Source organism: Mesoplodon mirus (genome assembly GCF_964341445.2).
Source record: "Mesoplodon mirus genome assembly, chromosome: 17".
NCBI lineage: Eukaryota > Metazoa > Chordata > Mammalia > Artiodactyla > Ziphiidae > Mesoplodon > Mesoplodon mirus.
Genome location: NC_138993.1, coordinates 29,657,466 through 29,679,303, shown reverse-complemented (window position 1 = coordinate 29,679,303; position 21,838 = coordinate 29,657,466).

Genomic DNA, 21,838 nt, shown 5'->3' with positions numbered 1-21,838 from the left:
CCAAAGGGGCTATGGAGAAAGTATACATTTAGATCTAAAACACTTTTATTATTAATTATGTGGCATATTTCCACATATGCTTCATAGTTAAGATAAAATTATGAATAATGTTAACATTTTAAAGAAGGTTGAAGCAGAATAATTTTTTTTTGGCTAATAAAATAAGCATATAGTTTTAACAGTTTTCTCACTAGACTGTATGCTCTCTGCTTTGCCTGATATTGTCACTATTCTATCTTTGTTTCCAGGTTTATAGTAAACACTCAATAAATAATAGTTAAATAAATGTAATGTTGGTAACAAGTTAAGGCTGCTGTCATCTACATACTTCATTTTCAAAGGTGTATCCTCATATGAATCTATTTATTTTACCTCATGTTATGGTACTATTTTTTGTTACCTACCTTGAGCATAACAATTCAAAGCTCTTTCATTATATTTTATTTTTATTTGTTTAAGCACATGGTAAAATAATTACAGAGAAATGAAGTTGCTGGAATATCACACTTAGAGTGAGAACTATATAATATAATTTTATTTTAGCTTAATTTTATTCTAATGGAAAAACCGAATTTAAACAAATATTTTTTAGTTAATTTTTATATAACAAATCAATTTCCATTCTCACTTGATAGTTTATAACAACAACGTTTTGCTGATATATCTTTAGTTAGAATAAGCAATATAAATGTTTGGAAAAGATGACCTACACATTAAAATCCTACTTAACAAAGATGTCTATTCGGTTTTACATTAATATATAATAATGATTGTTATGTTATCAACACAATAATAGATATTCTTCAAAATGTTATGTGTGTTTCAAAATATTGTTAACTTTTATCTGGAGAGAGGCTATGTCTTCTATGTCTGCCAACAAATGTATTTTTAAATAACTTCTTTGGGTGGCTCTGGGTGGATGGAGCTCAGCTGGTCCTCCTGAACTTCCAGTGTTCAGCTTTTATCTTAGTATAATAGGTAGAAACTCTATGGAATTCTATTAACTTTAATTAAATTATAGTACTCATTCAGATACTGAAGTATAAGATTTATTTAAGTCAGGGATCTTTGATTAGAAAATCAGAGAGAAATTTTAAACTATTATAAGCAATTATTGGCTAACTTAGCTTAATAGAATCAGGTTGAAGAGATTCATCATTTTTAAGGTAAGGAAACCCAAGCACAAAAAATACAGAAAAACTCAGTCAGTCTTGTTCTAATTTTACCCCTTCTTTCTGCTTTGGTGTAGCTCTGCTTTGGTCTGGAACACCAAAGAGTTATGATCACTGCCTGGCTCTCCCTGAGAAGAAAAATTAAACTAGAAATTGTGGGGCCTGGGGCAGGCCCTTTTCTAAATACAGTATAAATTCTTACTCTAGTTGGTTATGTAAGGAGTAGTTGATATAAAATATGTTTTTCAAAATATTATAATTACAATTTATTTTTGTCTTATTTCTATGAAAATATATTATTATTTTTAAGGATACTTAACCAACATTAGTCTGAGACTACATATTATGTATTATTACATATTACATATTATTAAATGGCCTATAGTATCACTCTAAGAAAGAAAACAAATCACCATTAACAGGTTTTATTAAAAAAAACAATTTTTTTCAAGGAATCAGCATTAGATTCAAGGTAGATAACATTACTGTTGTGCTTTCAGGAATTGTGGTCCCAAAAGAAAACCCTTATTTGTTAGGAAAATAATAAGTCAATATGTTTAAGTCCAATTGTCCTTATGACATTTCACACTTAAAAATTATAATATTTCTGGAATTCCCTCACGTTCCAGTGGTTAAGATTTAGTGCTCTTACTGTCGGGGTCCCGGGTTCGATCTCTGGTTAGGGAACTAAGATCCTGCAAGCCGTGCGGTGTGGCTAAATAAATTATAATACTTCTAAAAATAATAAAAATATGTATCAAACATATTTTAATCTTTCCTGAATTTTCCCCTTTTCAATTGAAATTATAAACTGGCTGCTCCTAATAAAGTGTAGTTCTCAAGATAAGTAATGGAGCTTTTTAAAAGGGAACTATGCCTGGCACCTGAATCCACAGCTACTGATTTTGTACTTATTAGGTGGCCCTAGAAAAAGGAGCTTTTAAACCTTCCACGGGTTATTCCTTGTACATCCAGGATTGAAAATTGTAGTTGAAGAAGATGTGTCCTCACAGAAGAGAACATTCCTGTTCTTTTATTTATTCCCTCTCTCTCTCCAAATTTTTCTTCCACATTCTTTCTCTTTGACTTGTTCAGAGAATATAGAGGTGCCTGGAAAGTTATCAAAAACATCAAAAAGTTATATCATGACAGTCTTGTTAAAGAAAGAGATGTCCAGAAGAACACATGGGTGGCTTTGAGTATTGCCACACAAAATACAGGTGAATGTAATTGCTGTTGAAACATTTATAGGGTACCATAATTCAAGGTACTTCCAGATAACTCATTGTCTAACTCACCCATCTCATAAGTTAGCATCTCATGTCTTACCTTGGCTCCTCAATATTATCTCATTTTCTGTCTTAAGAGTAGTTGTGAAATAATCTTTAGGCATAAGTAATCTATCCCTTTGTATGAAATGGATCAACATTGCAGAAAAATTACTGAAGGAAGTACATTAATATTTTTAGAACATTAACACATTACACTTTACTCTGAAAAATGGTAGAAATTATAGCTTCTTGCTCATTCGTCATTTGTGCTTTACACATCACCATATACAATCAAAATTAAATATATTATATTTAGTTCTAAAATGAGGTTCTCTCCTCCCAATAAAAGACTCAGTTTTTAAACCTATTTTCAAAGCTAAAAACATGGAAATTATCAGTTATTTCTTTTTTGGCCTTATTGACACTATTCAAACACCAAGTACTGACATTTTCATTTCCTAAGCATCTAGCAAATTCATCTCTACTCATCTGTCTAGAAAGGACAATGATCAGATCATCTTTTGCCTGAATTAGTACAATAGACTGTTAAATGGGTTTATTCAACTTGAACACTGTAGTAAGATCGTCTCTTAAATCATTTCTGCACAGCTGTATTTCCTTCTTTGGATTCCCATTGTCTTAAGAATAAGGCTGCCTGCCTTATGGGGCCTTATATCATAAAGCTTTTCCTTTCTCTCCAACCTCATCTCTTGTCTTTTCTCCATCACACATTCAGTACCCATAAACTCTGTACCTCAGATATACTGAACTATCTTTGCCCACCAAAGTGACCTGCTGTCTCTTCCTTTTAAGTTTTGCACATATATTATGTCCAAAACTGAGTCTCTTATTATTCATTCCCCCACCACCCATACTTCTCCACATTTCTCCACTTTTTCTGAGCAATTCATATTTACCTTTCAACTCTTTCCTTTAAATAGGGATTCCTCTGGAACACTTTTCTGGCCCTAAGACTAAGTTCTACCTGTTTTTTCACTTTTGTTTCACCCAATATTACCCCATCACAATACTTTTCAGACCTTAGTATAATTACCTATTTTAATTGTCCTTATATCCCCCAAATTCTACTAGAGAAGAGTTGTGTCTATCTTTAGGTGTGGCTGGATTCCAAAGATTTTACAAAAAATAAGTACCAAAGTAATATGTATTAAAAACATGGAATAAAATCTAATAGTCTCCCAAATGTATTAGCGGATTTGCTATTTGAAAGATTCAAGTACAGTTAGAGTAATTTTGTAAACGGGAAAAAAATAATATGATATTGGAACTGGGAAGGCTATGGGGAGAGATTTATTGTGTTTTCAGGCACCAGGGATCATGGTAAAACTACATTTATTTTTTTCTAAAAGAAGACATATAGAAGGCCTTTGGGTGGCACTTTTTTAGTGACTTCTGTGCCTAGCAGGTTTTGATTGTCATAACCACATTGTCTCGAGACAAATGGTTGTGAACGTTCTGGTACATGGAGGTCAAGGGGCAGCCTCACAGCATATAAATTGGCAGCACTTTAAGACTTGGTAAAGAACACATTTTCATAATTAACAAAAAAAAGAAAGAGTACAATAATGCAATGCATCACTTTTATTAGGATTAGATTCCAAGCTCACTAGCATAAAGTGGTGTTAGGACAAGGCATCCTTAAATTCTTTCAATTTTGTAGGTTAACTGCTCAAATGTACTTGGAGATCATTTGTTCTTAACACGGTATCATCAACCCTTTAATAATTGGTAGAAATTGATCCAAGATTCAAACAAGATTATGGCTTCCTCCTGAAACTTTGGAGCCTGTATTTTTTGTACTTGCTGCTTGGAACACTTCTCTGTCTTTTTGGTAACAGCCCTTCACCATTCTGTAATAACTTGAAATGTCTCTTCTTCTACAAGGTTTTCCTTGACAACTTCCTCCTAAAAAAATGGTCTTCTTGTCTCATAGAACCCTGCTTTCTTAAAGCACTTATTTTAGTATATAACTATATTTTAATTAGTTTAATTTCTGTCTTTCCAACTCTGCTATAATAGTCCATTAGTATAAAAATGTCTGTTTTCTTTCTTTTCCAATAGCATGTCCTTAGAGTCTAATATTGTGCTTGAAACACCATAGGCATTTAACACAGATTTTTCATTAATTCACAATTGAATTAATTAATATACATAGAAACATAACTAGAAATCATTACATTATTGCTGTATTACTGAATCATAATTTTTCTTTTTACATTTTTATTGTTGATATTTTTTATATTATTGTGTATTTTTTATTGTGATTAAAATGTTTAAATACAGTTTAATATAGCTTTACAACAGTTACAGTTTTAGTATGACAACAAATATAGACTGGGCGTTACTGTGTACCAGACACTGTTTGGAGAGCTCAAGACACATCAATATTCCTGATCCTATTTTACTGATATTTAATTAATAAATATTTAAGAATGATAACTACAATAATAAATCATAGCTGTAAATTACACAAGAAGAGCTTGTCTTTATGATTGATTTCTGCAGAATATTGACAGAGCAGGACCCTAAAGTTTCATATGATGAGATAAATAAATCAAACTGGTAGGTTATGTATATTTACAATCTTGATCAAGAATATTCAGTTAGAAGATATGTAATTTTACAAAAAGAGTGGTTAAGTTACTCACTATTTTCTGCCAATTTTGTTAACTAATGTTCTTTTCTTTAGACTTTAAAACCAGGTTACATATTTTGGGGATTGAGCAATTATAATATTTATTATCTATTATTTAACTTACATCAGCACTTATGACAATAACAAAATAACAATAAAACTTTTGATCTCTAATCATTGTGATTGACATGTTACATTTAACTGATGACTTGTATATGCATTAATGCTGTAGTAGTTAAGATAGTTACATTGCCAGTGATAATATTAAATATCCACTAAATTATTTTACTTCATTAATTTATTTACACCAATAATGTGCAGAAAGCAGTTTAAAGGCACTTTATATATGTAGCTTACAGTGTACTTTCTTCCTCTAAAAAAGATATAAAATGCTTGTGAACATTTTTCAAAGATGCATTTTAAGTGAACTTATCTTAAAAAAAATAAATAAATGAATATAACAGAAAAAATCTCACAGATATGGAGATCAAACTAGTGGTTACCAATGAGGTGGGAAGGGAGTGAGACAAGATGAGCATAGGGCATTAAGAGGCACAAACTATTATGTATAAAATAAATAAGGTACAAGGATATATTGTACAGCCCAGGGAACATAGCCAATACTTTCTAATAATTTTAAGTGGAGTATAATCTATAAAAATATTGAATCACTGTGTTGTTCACCTGAAACTAATATAATGATGTAAATCAACTATGCTTTAATTTTAAAAAAAGAAAAAAAAGTCATTTGTAAATTCATTTTTAAATGACTTTTAAACGAAAAAAGACAGTCATTTTTTTTTGAAAAATGAAAATGTTTTATTTAAAAAAACTTATTTTATATTTCTGTGATAAGGACACTTAAGATGAGATCTAACCTTTTAAAAAATTTAACTGCATGATACATTAAAATCGACTGTAAGTGCCATATTGCACAACAGATACGTAAAGCTTTGTCATCATGCTTAACTGAAACTTTATACCAGTTTATTAGTAACTGTACACTTCCCCCTCCTACCAGTCCCCGGTAATGACCATTCCACTCACTGATTCTGTGAATTTAACTATTTTAGATACCTCATATACGTTGAATCATGAAGTATTTATACTTGCCTTTGACTTCCCTTGTAGCACAGTGGTTAAGAATCTGCCTGCCAATGCAGGGGACACAGGTTCGAGCCCTGGTCAGGGAAGATTCCACATGATGTGGAGCAACTAAGTCCATGTGCCACAACTACTGAGCCTGTGATTTAGAGCCCATATGCCACAGCTACTAAAGCACACATGCCTAGAGCCCATGCTTTACAACGAGAAAAGCAACCGCAACGAGAAGCCCACACCCCACAACAAAGAGTAGCCTCCACTCACCACAACTAGAGAAAGCCCACATACAGCAACAAAAACCCAATGCAAGCAAAAATAAATAAATAAATAAATATATAAATATTAAATTAGAACAAAAAAACTTGCCTCACTGTGATTGACTTATTTCACTTACATTAATGTTTTCAAGTTTCATACTTGTTGTTGCATACTGCAGAATTCCTTTCTTTTTAAGACTGAATAATGTTCCATGGTATGTACATATCACATTTTCTTATTTATTTATTTATTTATTTATTTATTTATTTTTTGCTTTATAACAAATTAAATCAGTTATACATATAAATAAGTTCCCATATCCCCTCCATTTTGCGTCTCCCTCCCACCCTCCCTATCCCACCCCGCCAGGCGGTCACAAAGCACCGAGCTGATCTCCCTGTGCTATGCGGCTGCTTCCCACTAGCTATCTACCTTACGTTTGGTAGTGTATATATGTCCATGCCACTCTTTTACTTTGTCACAGCTTACCCTTCCCCCTCCCCATATCCTAAAGTCCATTCTCTAGTAGGTCTGAGTCTGTATTCCTGTCTTAACCCTATGTTCTTCATGACATTTTTTTTTCTTAAATTCCATATATATGTGTCAGCATAGAGTATTTGTCTTTCTCTTTCTGACTTACTTCACTCTGTATGACAGACTCTAGGTCCATCCACCTCATTACAAATAGCTCAATTTCATTTCTTTTTATGGCTGAGTAATATTCCATTGTATATATGTGCCACATCTTCTTTACCCATTCATCCGATGATGGACACTTAGGTTGTTTCCATCACCGAGCTATTGTAAATAGGGCTGCTATGAACATTTTGGTACATGTCTCTTTTTGAATTATGGTTTTCTCAGGGTATGTGCCCAGTAGTGGGATTGCTGGGTCATATGGTAGTTCTATTTGTAATTTTTTAAGGAACCTCCATACCGTTCTCCATAGTGGCTGTACCAATTCACATTCCCACCAGCAGTGCAAGAGCATTCCTTTTTTTCCACACCCTTTCCAGCATTTATTGTTTTTAGATTTTTTGATGATGGCCATTCTGACTGGTGTGAGATGATATCTCATTGTAGTTTTGATTTGCATTTCTCTAATGAGTAAAGATGTTGAGCATCCTTTCATGTGTTTGTTGGCAGTCTGTATATCTTCTGTGGAGAAATGTCTATTTAGGTCTTCTGCCCATTTTTGGATTGGGTTGTTTGTTTTTTTTGTTATTGAGCAGCATGAGCTGCTTATAAATTTTGGAGATTAATCCTTTGTCAGTTGCTTCATTTACAAATATTTTCTCCCATTCTGAGGGTTGTCTGTTGGTCTTGTTTATGGATTCCTTTGCTGTGCAAAAGCTTTTAAGTTTCATTTGGTCCCATGTGTTTATTTTTGTCTTTATTTCCATTTCTCTAGGAGGTGGGTCAAAAAGGATCTTGCTGTGATTTATGTCATAGAGTGTTCTGCCTATGTTTTCCTCTAAGAGTTTGATAGTTTCTGGCCTTACATTTAGGTCTTTAATCCATTTTGAGCTTATTTTTGTGTATGGTGTTAGGGAGTGATCTAATCTCATACTTTTACATGTCCCTCTCCAGTTTTCCCAGCACCACTTATTGAAGAGACTCTCCTTTCTCCACTGTACATTCCTGCCTCCTTTATCAAAGATAAGGTGACCATATGTCCGTGGGTTTATCTCTGGGCTTTCTATCCTGTTCCATTGATCTATATTTCTCTTTTTGTGCCAGTACCATACTGTCTTGATTACTGTAGCTTTGTAGTATAGTCTGAAATCAGGGAGCCTGATTCCTCCAGCTCCATTTTTCGTTCTCAAGATTGCTTTGGCTATTTGGGGTCTTTTGTGTTTCCATACAAATTGCGAAATTTTTTGCTCTAGTTCTGTGAAAAATGCCAGTGGTAGTTTGATAGGGATTGCATTGAATCTGTAGATTGCTTTGGGTAGTAGAGTCATTTTCACAATGTTGATTCTTCCAATCCAAGAACATGGTACATCTCTCCATCTATTTGTATCATCTTTAATTTCTTTCATCAGTGTCTTATAATTTTCTGCATACAGGTCTTTTGTCTCCTTAGGTAGGTTTATTCCTAGATATTTTATTCTTTTTGTTGCAATGGTAAATGGGAGTGTTTCCTTGATTTCACTTTCAGATTTTTCAGCATTAGTATATAGGAATGCCAGAGATTTCTGTGCATTAATTTTGTATCCTGCAACTTTACCAAATTCATTGATTAGCTCTAGTAGTTTTCTGGTAGCATCTTTAGGATTCTCTATGTATAGTATCATGTCATCTGCAAACAGTGACAGCTTTACTTCTTCTTTTCCAATTTGGATTCCTTTTATTTCCTTTTCTTCTCTGATTGCTGTGGCTAAAACTTCCAAAACTATGTTGGATAAGAGTGGTGAGAGTGGGCAACCTTGTCTTGTTCCTGATCTTTGTGGAAACAGTTTCAGTTTTTCACCATTGAGGACGATGCTGGCTGTGGGTTTGTCATATATGGCCTTTATTATGTTGAGGAAAGTTCCCTCTATGCCTACTTTCTGCAGGGTTTTTATCATAAATGGGTGTTGAATTTTGTCGATAGCTTTCTCTGCATCTATTGAGATGATCATATGGTTTTTCTTCAATTTTTTAATATGGTGTATCACGTTGATTGATTTGCGTATATTGAAGAATCCTTGCATTCCTGGAATAAACCCCACTTGATCATGGTGTATGATCCTTTTAATGTGCTGATGGATTCTGTTTGCTAGTATTTTGTTGAGGATTTTTGCATCTATGTTCATCAGTGATATTGGCCTGTAGTTTTCTTTCTTTGTGACATCCTTGCCTGGTTTTGGTATCAAGGTGATGGTGGCCTTGTAGAGTGAGTTTGGGAGTGTTCCTCCCTCTGCTATATTTTGGAAGAGTTTGAGAAGGATAGGTGTTAGCTCTTCTCTAAATGCTTGATAGAATTCACCTGTGAAGCCATCTGGTGCTGGGCTTTTGTTGGTTGGAAGATTTTTTATCACAGTTTCAATTTCAGTGCTTGTGATTGGTCTGTTCATATTTTCTATTTCTTCCTGATTCAGTCTTGGCAGGTTGTGCATTTCTAAGAATTTGTCCATTTCTTCCAGGTTGTCCATTTTATTGGCATAGAGTTGCTTGTAGTAATCTCTCATGATCTTTTGTATTTCTGCAGTGTCAGTTGTTACTTCTCCTTTTTCATTTCTAATTCTATTGATTTGAGTCTTCTCCCTTTTTTTCTTGATGAGTCTGCCTAATGGTTTATCAATTTTGTTTATCTTCTCAAAGAACCAGCTTTTAGTTTTATTGATCTTAGCTATCATTTCCTTAATTTCTTTTTAATTTATTTCTGATCTGATTTTTATGATTTCTTTCCTTCTGCTAACTTTGGGATGTTTCTGTTCTTCTTTCTCTAATTGCTTTAGGTGCAAGGTTAGGTTGTTTATTCGAGATGTTTCCTGTTTCTTAAGGTGGGATTGTATTGCTATAAACTTCCCTCTTAGAACTGCTTTTTCTTCATCCATAGGTTTTGGGTCGTCTTGTCTCCATTGTCATTTGTTTCTAGGTATTTTTAAATTTCCCCTTTGATTTCTTCAGTGATCACTTTGTTATTAAGTACTGTATTGTTTAGCCATCATGTGTTTGTATTTTTTACAGCTCTTTTCCTGTAATTGATATCTAGTCTCATAGCATTGTGGTCAGAAAAGATACTTGATACAATTTCAATTTTCTTAAATTTACCAAGGCTTGATTTGTGACCCAAGATATGATCTATCCTGGAGAATGTACCATGAGCACTTGAGAAAAATGTGTATTCTGTTGTTTTTGGATGGAATGTCCTATAAATATCAACTAAGTCCATCTTGTTTAATGTATCATTTAAAGCTTGTGTTTCCTTATTTATTTTCATTTTGGATGATCTGTCCATTGGTGAAAGTGGGGTGTTAAAGTCCCCTACTATGAGTATGTTACTGTTGATTTCTCCTTTTATGGCTGTTAGTATTTGCCTTATGTATTGAGGTGCTCCTATGTTGGGTGCATAAATATTTACAATTTTTATATCTTCTTCTTGGATTGATCCCTTGATCATTATGTAGTGTCCTTCTTTGTCTCTTCTAGTAGTCTTTATTTTAAAGTCTATTTTGTCTGATATGAGAATTGCTACTCCAGCTTTCTTTTGGTTTCCATTTGCATGGAATATCTTTTTCCATCCCCTTACTTGCAGTCTGTATGTGTCTCTAGGTCTGAAGTGGGTCTCTTGTAGACAGCATATATATGGGTCTTGTTTTTGTATCCATTCAGCCAATCTGTGTCTTTTGGTGGGAGCATTTAGTCCATTTATATTTAAGGTAATTATCGATATGTATGTTCCTATTCCCATTTCCTTAATTGTTTTGGGTTCGTTATTGTAGTTCTTTTCCTTCTGTTGTCTTTCTTGTCTAGAGAAGTTACTTTAGCATTTGTTGTAAAGCTGGTTTGGTGGTGCTGAACTCTCTCAGCTTTTGCTTGTCTGTAAACATTTTAATTTCTCCATCAAATCTGAATGAGATCCTTGCTGGGTAGAGTAATATTGGTTGCAGGTTTCTCTCCTTCATCACTTTAATTATGTCCTGCCACTCCCTTCTGGCTTGTAGAGTTTCTGCTGAGAGATCAGCTGTTAACCTGATGGGGATTCCCTTGTGTGTTATTTGTTGTTTTTGCCTTGCTGCTTTTAATAGGATTTCTTTGTGTTTAATTTTTGACAGTTTGATTAATATGTGTCTTGGCGTATTTCTCCTTGGATTTATTCTGTATGGGACTCTCTGTGCCTCCTGGACTTGATTAACTATTTCCTTTCCCATATTAGGGAAGTTTTCAACTATAATCTCTTCAAATATTTTCTCAGTCCCTTTCTTTTTATCTTCTTCTTCTGGAACCCCTATAATTCGAATGTTCGTGTGTTTAATGTTGTCCCAGAGGTCTCTGAGACTGTCCTCTGTTCTTTTCATTCTTTTTTCTTTATTTTGCTCTGCAGCAGTTATTTCCACTATTTTATCTTCCACCTCACTTATCCGTTCTTCTGCCTCAGTTATTCTGCTATTGATCCCATCTAGAGTATATTTTATTTCATTTATTGTGTTTTTAATCGATGCTTGATTCATCTTTAGTTCTTCTATGTCCTTGTTAACTGTTTCTTGCATTTTGTCTATTCTATTTCCAAGACTTTGGATCTGGGAAATAGAATCTTGGATCATCTTTACCATCATTATTCTGAATTCTTTTTCAGGTAGACTGCCTATTACCTCTTCATTTGTTAGTTCTGGTGTGTTTTTATCTTTCTCCTTCTCCTGCTGTGTGTTTTTCTGTCTTCTCATTTTGCTTATGTTACTGTGTTTGGGGTCTCCTTTTTGCAGGCTGCAGGTTCGTAGTTCCCGTTGTTTTTGGTGTCTGTCCCCAGTGGCTAAGGTTGGTTTAGTGGGTTGTGTAGGCTTCCTGGTGTAGGGGACTAGTGCCTGTGTTCTGGTGGATGAGGCTGGATCTTGTCTTTCTGGTGGGCAGGTCCACGTCTGGTGGTGTGTTTTGGGGTGTCTGCAGACTTTTTATGATTTTAGGCCTCCTCTCTGCTAATGGGTGGCGTTGTGTTCCTGTCTTGCTAGTTGTTTGGCATAGGGTGTCCAGCACTGTAGCTTGCTGGTCGTTGAGTGAAGCTGGGTGCTGGTGTTGAGATGGAGATCTTTGGAAGATTTTTGTCGTTTGATATTATGTGGAGCTGGGAGGTCTCTTGTGGACCAGTGTCCTGAAGTTGGCTCTCCCACCTCAGAGGCACAGCACTGACTCCAGGCTCCTCAATTTGGGATGTTTTGTTGTCTATTCATGTATTCCACAGATGCAGGGTACATCAAGTTAATTGTGGAGCTTTAATCCGCTGCTTCTGAGGCTGCTGGGAGAGGTTTCCCTTTCTCTTCTTTGTTCTCACAGCTCCTGGGTCTCAGCTTTGGATTTGGCCCCGCCTCTGTGTGTAGGTCGCTGGAGGGCATCTGTTCTTTGCTCAGACAGGACAGGGTTAAAGGAGCAGCCTCTTCGGGGACACTGGCTCACTCAGGCCAGGCGGGAGGGAGGGGCACGGAGTGCGGGGCGAGCCTGCAGCGGCAGAGGTCGGCGTGACGTTGCACCAGCCCGAGGCGCACCATGCGTTCTCCCAGGGAAGCCGCCCCTGGATCCTGGGACCCCGGCAGTGGCGGGCTGCACAGGCTCCCGGAAGAGCGGTGTGGACAGTGACCTGCGCTCGCACACAGGCTTCTTGGCGGTGGCAGCAGCAGCCCCAGCGTCCCACGCCCGTCACTGGGCTCCGCGCTTTCAGTCGTGACCCGCGCCCATCTGTGGAGCCCCTTTAAGCAGCACTCTTAATCCCCTCTCCTCGCGCACCAGGAAACCAAGAGGGAAGAAAAAGTCTCTTGCCTCTTCGGCAGCTCCAGAGTTTTCCCGGACTCCCTGCCGGCTAGCTGTGGCACATTAGCCCCCTTCAGGCTGAGTTCTCGCCACCAGCCCCAGTCCTCTCCCTGCGCTCTGACCGAAGCCCGAGCCTCAGCTTCCAGCGCCGCCCACACCGGCGGGCGAGCAGACAAGCCCCTCGGGCTGGTGAGTGCCACTCGGCACCTATCATCTGTGCGGGAATCTCTCTGCTTTGCCCTACCCATGTATGTTGGGAGTTTCTTGCCTTTTGGGAGGTCTGGGGTCTTCTGCCAGCGTTCAGTAGGTGTTCTGTAGGAGTTGTTCCACGTGTAGCTGTATTTCTGGTGTATCCGTGGGGAGGAAGGTGATCTCTACCTCTTACTCTTCCGCCATCTTTCCCGGAAGTCCCACATTTTCTTAATCTATGTAACTGTTGACAGATATTTATGTTGTTTCTACAACTTGGCTATTATGGATAGTGCTACAATGAAACTAGGAATGCAAATATCTCTTTGAAATTCTGCTTTCATTTTTTTTTGCATCAATACCCAGAACTGGGTTTGCTGGGTTATATGGAAGTTCTATTTTTAAGGAGATGAAAGACTTATGTACTAAAAACTATGAAAGATTGATGAAATACATTATAGAAGATACAAAGAAATGGAAAGGCTTCCCATGTTCATGGATTGAAAGACTTAATGTTGTTAAAATCTCCATACTACTCAAAGTGATCTACAGATCAATAAAATCCTTACGGAAATCCTAAAGACACTTTTTTTCAGAAATAGAAGAAAAAATTCTACCATTCATATGGACCACAAAAGACCACGAATAACCAATTTAATCCTTAGAAAGAAAAATCTGGGGGCCTCACACTTCCTGATTTCAAACTATATTACAAAGCTACAGTAATCAAAACAAAACATATGGCATTGGCATAAAGAGAAACATATAGATCAATGGGACAGAATAAAGAGCCCAGAGTTAAATTCTTTAATATAGGATCAATTATCTTTGACATGGTGCCAGGAATACACAACAGGGAAAGGACAGCCTCTTCAACAAATTGATACTAGCAAAACTGGAAATACACAATCAAAGGAAGAAAATTAGCCCTTTATCTTATATCACCATATACAAAAATTAACTCAAAATAGAATTAAGACTCTAATGTAAGACCTGAAACTATAAAACTACTAAAAGAGAACATAAAGGGAAGCTTCATAACATTGGTTTCAGCTATGATTTCATGTTTTAAAACTTTAAAAATTTTATTTTATTGAAGTATCATTGTTTTAGAGTGTGTTAGTTTCTTGGGTACAGCAAAGTGATTCCATTATCTATCTATCTATCTACATATATGTATATATATATATATATATATATATATATATATATATATATATATATATATATATATATATTCTTATTCATATTCTTTTCCATTATGTTTTTTTACAAGATATTGAATATAGTTCCCTACACTAGACAATAGGACCTTATTGTTTATCCATCCTATATATAATAGTCTGCATATATTAATCCAAAACTCCCAATCCATCCCTCCCCCAGCGCCCACCCATTTGGCATCCACAAGTTTGTTCTCTTTGTCTGTGAGCCTGTTACTCTTTCATAGATAAGTGTATTTGTGTCATATTTTAATTCCACATATAAGTGATATGTTGTCTTTCTCTTTCTGAGTTAATTTGGTTATGATTCCATGATACGACAGCAAAAACACAGGCAACAGAAACAAAAATAAACAAGTGGGACTACATAACACAAAAGGTTTACACACACCAAAGGAAAAAAATGACAGTGGAAAGGGAGCCTACAGAAAGAGAGACCATATTTGCAAACCATATATGAAATAAAGAGTTAATCCTCAAAATATTTACAGAATTCCTGTAATTCAATAGCAAAAGTGCAATAACCTGATTAAAAAATAGGCTATGGACTTGAGTAGACAGTTTTCCAAAGAAGACATAAAAATGGCCAACAGGTGCATGAAAAAGTGTTCAATATCACTAATCATCCAGGAAATGCAAATCAAAACCACAATGAGAAGTCACTGTCTTTCATAACCTAATGCTAGAAGTCATCTTCCAAAATTTTTGCCACATTCCATTCTAAAAACAAGTTATTAGGTCCATATTACACTCAGAAGATATTATACAATAGTGTGAACACCAGGAGTTAAGCATCATTGTAAGTCATTCTTTAAGTTGTCTATCATAGTGTCAGTGAGACAGCATAGCAGTTGCTACAACCATGTACATTTTGCCAAACTGCTTAAGTTTGTCTAGGTTTAAGTTCTAGCTCAATAATTTATTTTCTTTGTGATCTTGTCAAATTGTTAGCCTTATAATCACTTCATGTTTTTCAGTCACTAAACTAGAGGCAACCTCTACCTATCTCATAGGAATTGTGAAAAGACTAAATAATAGTTTCTCAGTATTGGTCTCATTGACATTTGGACAAGAAAATTCTTTCTCGCAGGGGTCTGTGCATTGTAGGATATTTAGCAACATCCCTGGCTTCTATCTATTAGATTGCAGGAGTACTACTCCTGTAGTGACAAACAAAAATGTCTCCAGACAATGCCAAATGTCTCCTGGAAGGCAAAATGACCTCCAGTTCTGAAAGACTGGTTTAAAAGATTTATTGCTCAGTGAAATTATTAAAATTTGCTGTACAACTAATACAATATTAACTATTTTATAATCATTTATGATTTTCAACTGTTTTATCCTCACTTAAGCACTGAAAGAAAATATATGAGCTCTGACAAAATGAAAAGAAAAAACAAACAAACAAAACACAATGACAACACCTGAGATAGAAGCCAGATCAGATAGATAGATGGAGTGGAGCCTCTGGCAGCCTGCATTATTGAAAAGTTTTCATGGGGTCATTTACCCAGTTAGTTTCTATGTTGTTTAAAATTCCAGAGATTACAGTTATTTATTTTATTTACATTTATATCTTTGGTTTAAAGACATCAGGGAATCTTCTCCAAAATACAAATAACTTAGTGAATAAGAATAACTGAGTGATTTTAAAATATTGTTTTATAAAAATATATTCAAATTTGACTATAAAATGCTATGTTCATCTCTTTATAGGTTGTGAATAGTGCACTGAGGAGCAATGAGTGTGAGAAAATTAAAGTTTTAAGTTGACAATTTAAGTCACTAACTGTGGAGGACAGAGAGAAAGAGAGAGAAAGACACATAGAAAATCAGTATACAGAAATAACATATTAGCAGAAAATCAGTATACAGAAATAACATCTTAGCTATCTTGAGGGAAGGGTGCTAGTTACTATTATAAACATTCCTAATGTTGCTTGCTTAAGAGAAATCTGATGTTAGAAAATATTTTAATAATGCATGCTTTTTAAGTTACTCAATTCAATCAAATGTCATAATGTTTGGAAAACCTTTTCTTTTCAAAATTGGAATATATGCCTATGTAAGAGTTGATGATAATGCAAATAGTGAAAACGTCACAGCTAAAACAGTCTTTACTAGTAATTTATTGTGTAGGTGTAAGAGGATGTTATTAAGATTTACCAAATATGTGTTGCAGCTGATATCTATAATAAAATTGTCTTATTTGTTGAAATAGCCTAATTCTGAAGACACTAGTCTTCATATCCTAAGTGAATAAAAGAGGAAAGGAGATACATAAATGCATTTTTGGGGGAGGGGCATGGATTACATAACTTGTTAAAAAATGTTAAGTCACTCAGGTCCATCATTTAATGACATCATGAAGGTCACTCCCAGGCCTTGGTCATCTATGAATAAACATGATAGACATTGATAGGAAATGTAAATTTTGCTTTCTTCCTTGCCTACCTTGGACAAAATATGCTTTTGCTCCAGTCATATGCATCTTTTATTCACTGTTTCTCATATTTTTAAATCAAATGCTTTCTTAGTCTTATTCTTTAATGGCCATCCTCAACTTCTTTTATTGTTTAAATTTTTATGATTCCATTTTTTGACACTCTCCCAGAAAAATAATCTCCTAGAGCTCTTCTTTTAAAAACACTTTTTCTGTATCACACAGTTATCTATCTATCTATTTAATTGATTACAAATAGTATTCAAAATACTATGGTCAGTGCAGTTGAGGATTGAAAGATAAATAAGATGTAGTTTATGTTCTCAAAATATTATGGAAGAATATATTTGTATAATGACAACATAATACAAGTCAGTATATACTTGTTTACTTGTTATAAAAAAGAAAACACAAAGTATCATACTAGCAACACACTTGGTTGGTAGGATACAGATAAGGGAGTTTGTTTGCCTTTGAAATGTGCTGTATGAAATAGTTATTATTTAACCATAAAGAGATAAGTGGAGTATCATTTCCAGCAGCATTTTGAGCACATGTAAAGATGTTGTGTATGTTCAGATAATGGTAAATTGCAACAAGGGTAGTTGTGAAACGATCAGTTGGAAAAGGTAAGTTCCCAGCACATCCTGAAGGGTCATGAAAGTCAACAGTACAGTCTATAAAAATTTATGAATATTTCCATGGTTTTCCTTGCTGTGAACCCAATCTTCATCTTTTCCTTGAAAACAATTTGTAACACCCCTTTTACTCTCTGTATTAGTTTCCTAGAACTGTCACAACAAAGTACCACTAAATGAGTGGTTTAGAACAGGAGATATGTATTATCTTATAGTTTTGGAGGCTAGAAGTCTAAAGTCAAGATGTTAGCAGGGCCATGATCCCTCTGAAGGGTCTAGGGAACAATTCTTTCTTGCCTCTTCTTATCTTCTAGAGGTAGCTGGCAATCCTTGGTATTCCTTGGTTTGTGGTAGCATAATTCCAATTTCTACCTCTGTCATCACAGGGCCTTCTCCCCTAGGTATCTGTGTATCTCTCTATTTCTGTATGTGAATTTCCTTCTGCTTTCTCTTATTAAAACATCAATCCTGGCTTCCCTGGTGGTGCAGTGGTTGAGAGTCTGCCTGCCAATGCAGGGGACACGGGTTCAGGCCCCGGTCTGGGAGGATCCCACGTGCTGTGGAGTGGCTGGGCCTGTGGGCCATGGCTGCTGGGCCTGCGTGTCCAGAGCCTGTGCTCCGCAACGGGAGAGGCCACAGCAGTGAGAAGCCCGCGTACCACAAAAACAAAAAAACAAACAAACAAACAAAAAATCAGTCCTTGGATTTAGGGCCCACCCTAATCCAGTATGTCTCATTCTTAACTAGACTACATCTGCAAAGACCGTATAGCCAGGTAGACATTCACAGACATCATTCATAAACATCCCACAGACAATCACCTGGGATTAGAACCACAGTGTATCATTTTTGGAGACAAAATTCAACCTATGACACTCTCTTAAAAGTTAATTTAAGGATAATATAATCTAGTTATGCACATAATTTTCCAAATAAATATAATACTCTAATAATAAAAGAACTAAATATAATACTTCATAGTAAATATGCATTTTAATATGCTTAGGTACTATTAAACTAAATAATAATGGACTACTCACATTTGCAGCTGCATCACCATGTGAAAACAAACTATATTTTAATATTGTTGATCCAGTACAATAGCAAAGTAACCATTAGTAGGTTGATTTACTTAAATAATGAATCACTATGATAAACTTCTGAATAAAATGAAGAACAAACTCCCCCCAATTCACAAGACAGTTGGATTTTATAATGAAACTTATAATATAATGTGCACAAGGATTTTTTGTATAAAACAAAGATGACTTCTATGCTCAGATACTAACAAATAAGTTTTTTTCATTTATATTCATAGACATTGGGACATACAAGCGTCATAGAAAATGCAAAATAATTATTTGGTATATAGGGTAGTCCCATGACTAACAGGATTCCAAGCACCTCTGGTTCCATCCACTAAAACCTTAGAATGCCTCCACATCCCATTTTCTGAAAATGGAAATAGCTTTTCTCTACTGATTTATAAAAACATAGTTTAGGAAACAGTGTATTTCCTGTGGAGACCCACAGTCATAATTTCAAAGTTATTGCTAACCAGTGAATAACACCACAGATTTAGACTTTTCTGGTATAGTAAAGAAAACAGCTTTTAAATAAAATAATTCAATAAATATATATCATGTATACAAACAAGTTTTTAGCTTATTAAATAGATACTTACTGCATTATGTGCTAGACACTACATCAAGCCCTGAGAACAAAATGACAAACAAAAAAGTTAGTCAAATAAGAAACCACTTTTTTATGAAAATAATAAATCCATAATCATGTATGTTTTTTTCATATGTCATTTCAAGATAAAAACTGTTTTAAATTAAATAGATATGACATATATATATATATATATATATATATATATATATATTTCAAACATATGCACACACGGAGTTAAGAATCAAGAACACCAAAAGGTTAATTGTGGTTACATATTAGTTTTTCTTTTACAAACGCTACTGCTTCTTACTTACTATTTTCTGAGATTTTTGTGTCATTATACTCAAAATCACAATAACTCCATTTACCTTATATCCACTATAATAGTTGACTTATATATCTCTTTCTAATTCTAACTGAATTACATAATTATTTTTCCTCAACTTACTGTTTGGGAAAGTACAATGTATAGAAATAAGAAGTGCATTTCTGCTCTACTGGTACATTCCACGCATCATTTTGGATTGACTGAGGCATATTTCAGGATGTGCTATCTTGCAGGCAGATTTCAGATCACACCATATAGGCAGACACCTAGGCAGGCTATATGTAAAGCCAACTGATCTCTCTAGTTCTATTCTTAACCCCCTACACATCACAGCTTCACAAAAAATTGAGGATTCACATGAGGAACAGATTGCAAACATAAAACCTCTACACATGTGTTTGATGAATAATACAGAAAGTAGGAAGGCCAGGTGTTGTAGCTATGCTGTTGCAGAACAGGAGGCACCACACACATGGCAGATGAATGAGAATAGAATCAGTGATGTTTTTAATGTAGGGATAGAGTTTTAGTATGGTTAAGAAGTATAATGGACATATATTACTGAATAATATGTCTCTAAAGTAAAATGAAAAGACCAGTCTTTAATTACGATACTCTTTTCTTCTGCTTCTTTTTATTATGAGGTTGTTCCGAATTCTATATTCAATGTATATAGCGAGGATATTTGTGACTTTGGATTCACTGGAGACATTTCTTTTAGTGCTTCAGAAACCTATTATCTTATGGCCTGGAAGTACACTAGTAGAATTCAGTTTTGAGAAAGTTAAACATTAATTATTTCCCATGAATAAGTATGACAGTGTAAGATATAGAAGGTTTCTGCTACAAATATAGAGACAATAAAATAACAAGGATAAATACTTTTAATTTTTAAATTCAATGAGAGATTTTTTTTTTTTCATTTACTCTCAGGTGGATTTTTACCCTTGAGACAAAGTGAAGTACAAAAGAAGGAAAGTATCCAGACATACACTTTAGATGTCTTTTGGCATTGACAAGGAATTTTTCTTCTAGACTTTTGATTTTCAATTACCAGCAACACTTCCTTTAGTACCAATCTGCTCTAGACTCTCTTATTTAAGGAAAGCAGTGCTTCATTTAAAAAAAAATGATTCTGAATTTATAGTCTAAAGTAATTTGTTTGCAAAGTAAATGTGTTTAGACTCATTACTTTAAAAGCTATTAATATTTTTGAAAAAAAACAAAAAAAATAGCAAATTTTCAACTTATTCCATACTATCATCAAATATTTAAACAGACTCTAAATATCTTTAAACATGGTATTCATTAGCTCAGAGATTGGATTAAACTAAATCTTTAAAAATTGGAAAAAGGAACATTTTATCAGATAAAAAAGAATCTGTAAAGCAAATCACCCATGATAACAAAAAGGTAATTAAGAACTACCCTGGTGTTAATGGAGTTCTCTGAATGACATGTGTAGAATAGGAAGTGATAGGAAACTGCAAGTGAGTATGTGGGAGAGGACTGCAGAAATCAAGTAGGTTGCATAAAACTTGCAAAGGGCACCATAAATTAGATATCCTACACCTGTTGCCCTAAAACAATGAATTGGTGACCATGGATTGGTTGAGAACTAATGAGACCTTTTCCTTTCATCTGGAAAAAGAAAACATGGGTGCAATGTAATCTAGTTGAAAATGTTTAAGCACTGTATAAAGAAAATGATGCAAGTAGATATTTTAAAACATTAATATAACTGGAATTTATTTTAGGCATTCCAGAAACACAAAAGTAAAACTAATGATAGAAAACATTCTTACCTTTTATTTTTTTCTTTTTGGGTAGATATTTTATAGAAAATATATCAAACTGCATGATAATGATCTCTTCCCTACTCCCTGACAAATGGGAAAATACATCCTTAAGAAAATGTTGCTACAGTTTGGAATTCTTTTATGTGTATAATTTACCAATTAAACAAAAGAAACATCCTTGACCTAATTCAGTTTAAGATATAGTTATATGTAGTTTGATTTCCAGATGCATGTAATCTAAAAGTTAGATATAAAATTATATTCATTCAGAAACTGAATGAAATCTATAATGCATGAATTTAAACAAGTGCTCTTAAAGTTTGGAATTAGACATATATTATATTTTACCTAGATCAAACTTCATTTCTTTCATAGAACAAGCTCTCACAAAGGACAAGAGACACGAGGAACTTAAGATTAACTATGTAAAGCATCAATATTAAAAAGATCTAACTTCAAAATTGGGAAGATAATGGTAAAGACAAGGAGTCTCATAAAAATATACCATATATATATATATATATATATATATATATATATATATATATATATAACATACCTATAGTAAGAATACAAAAAGTGAAAGAAAGAAAAAGAAAGAAAGAAAGAGAGAAAGAAAGAGAGAGAGAGAGA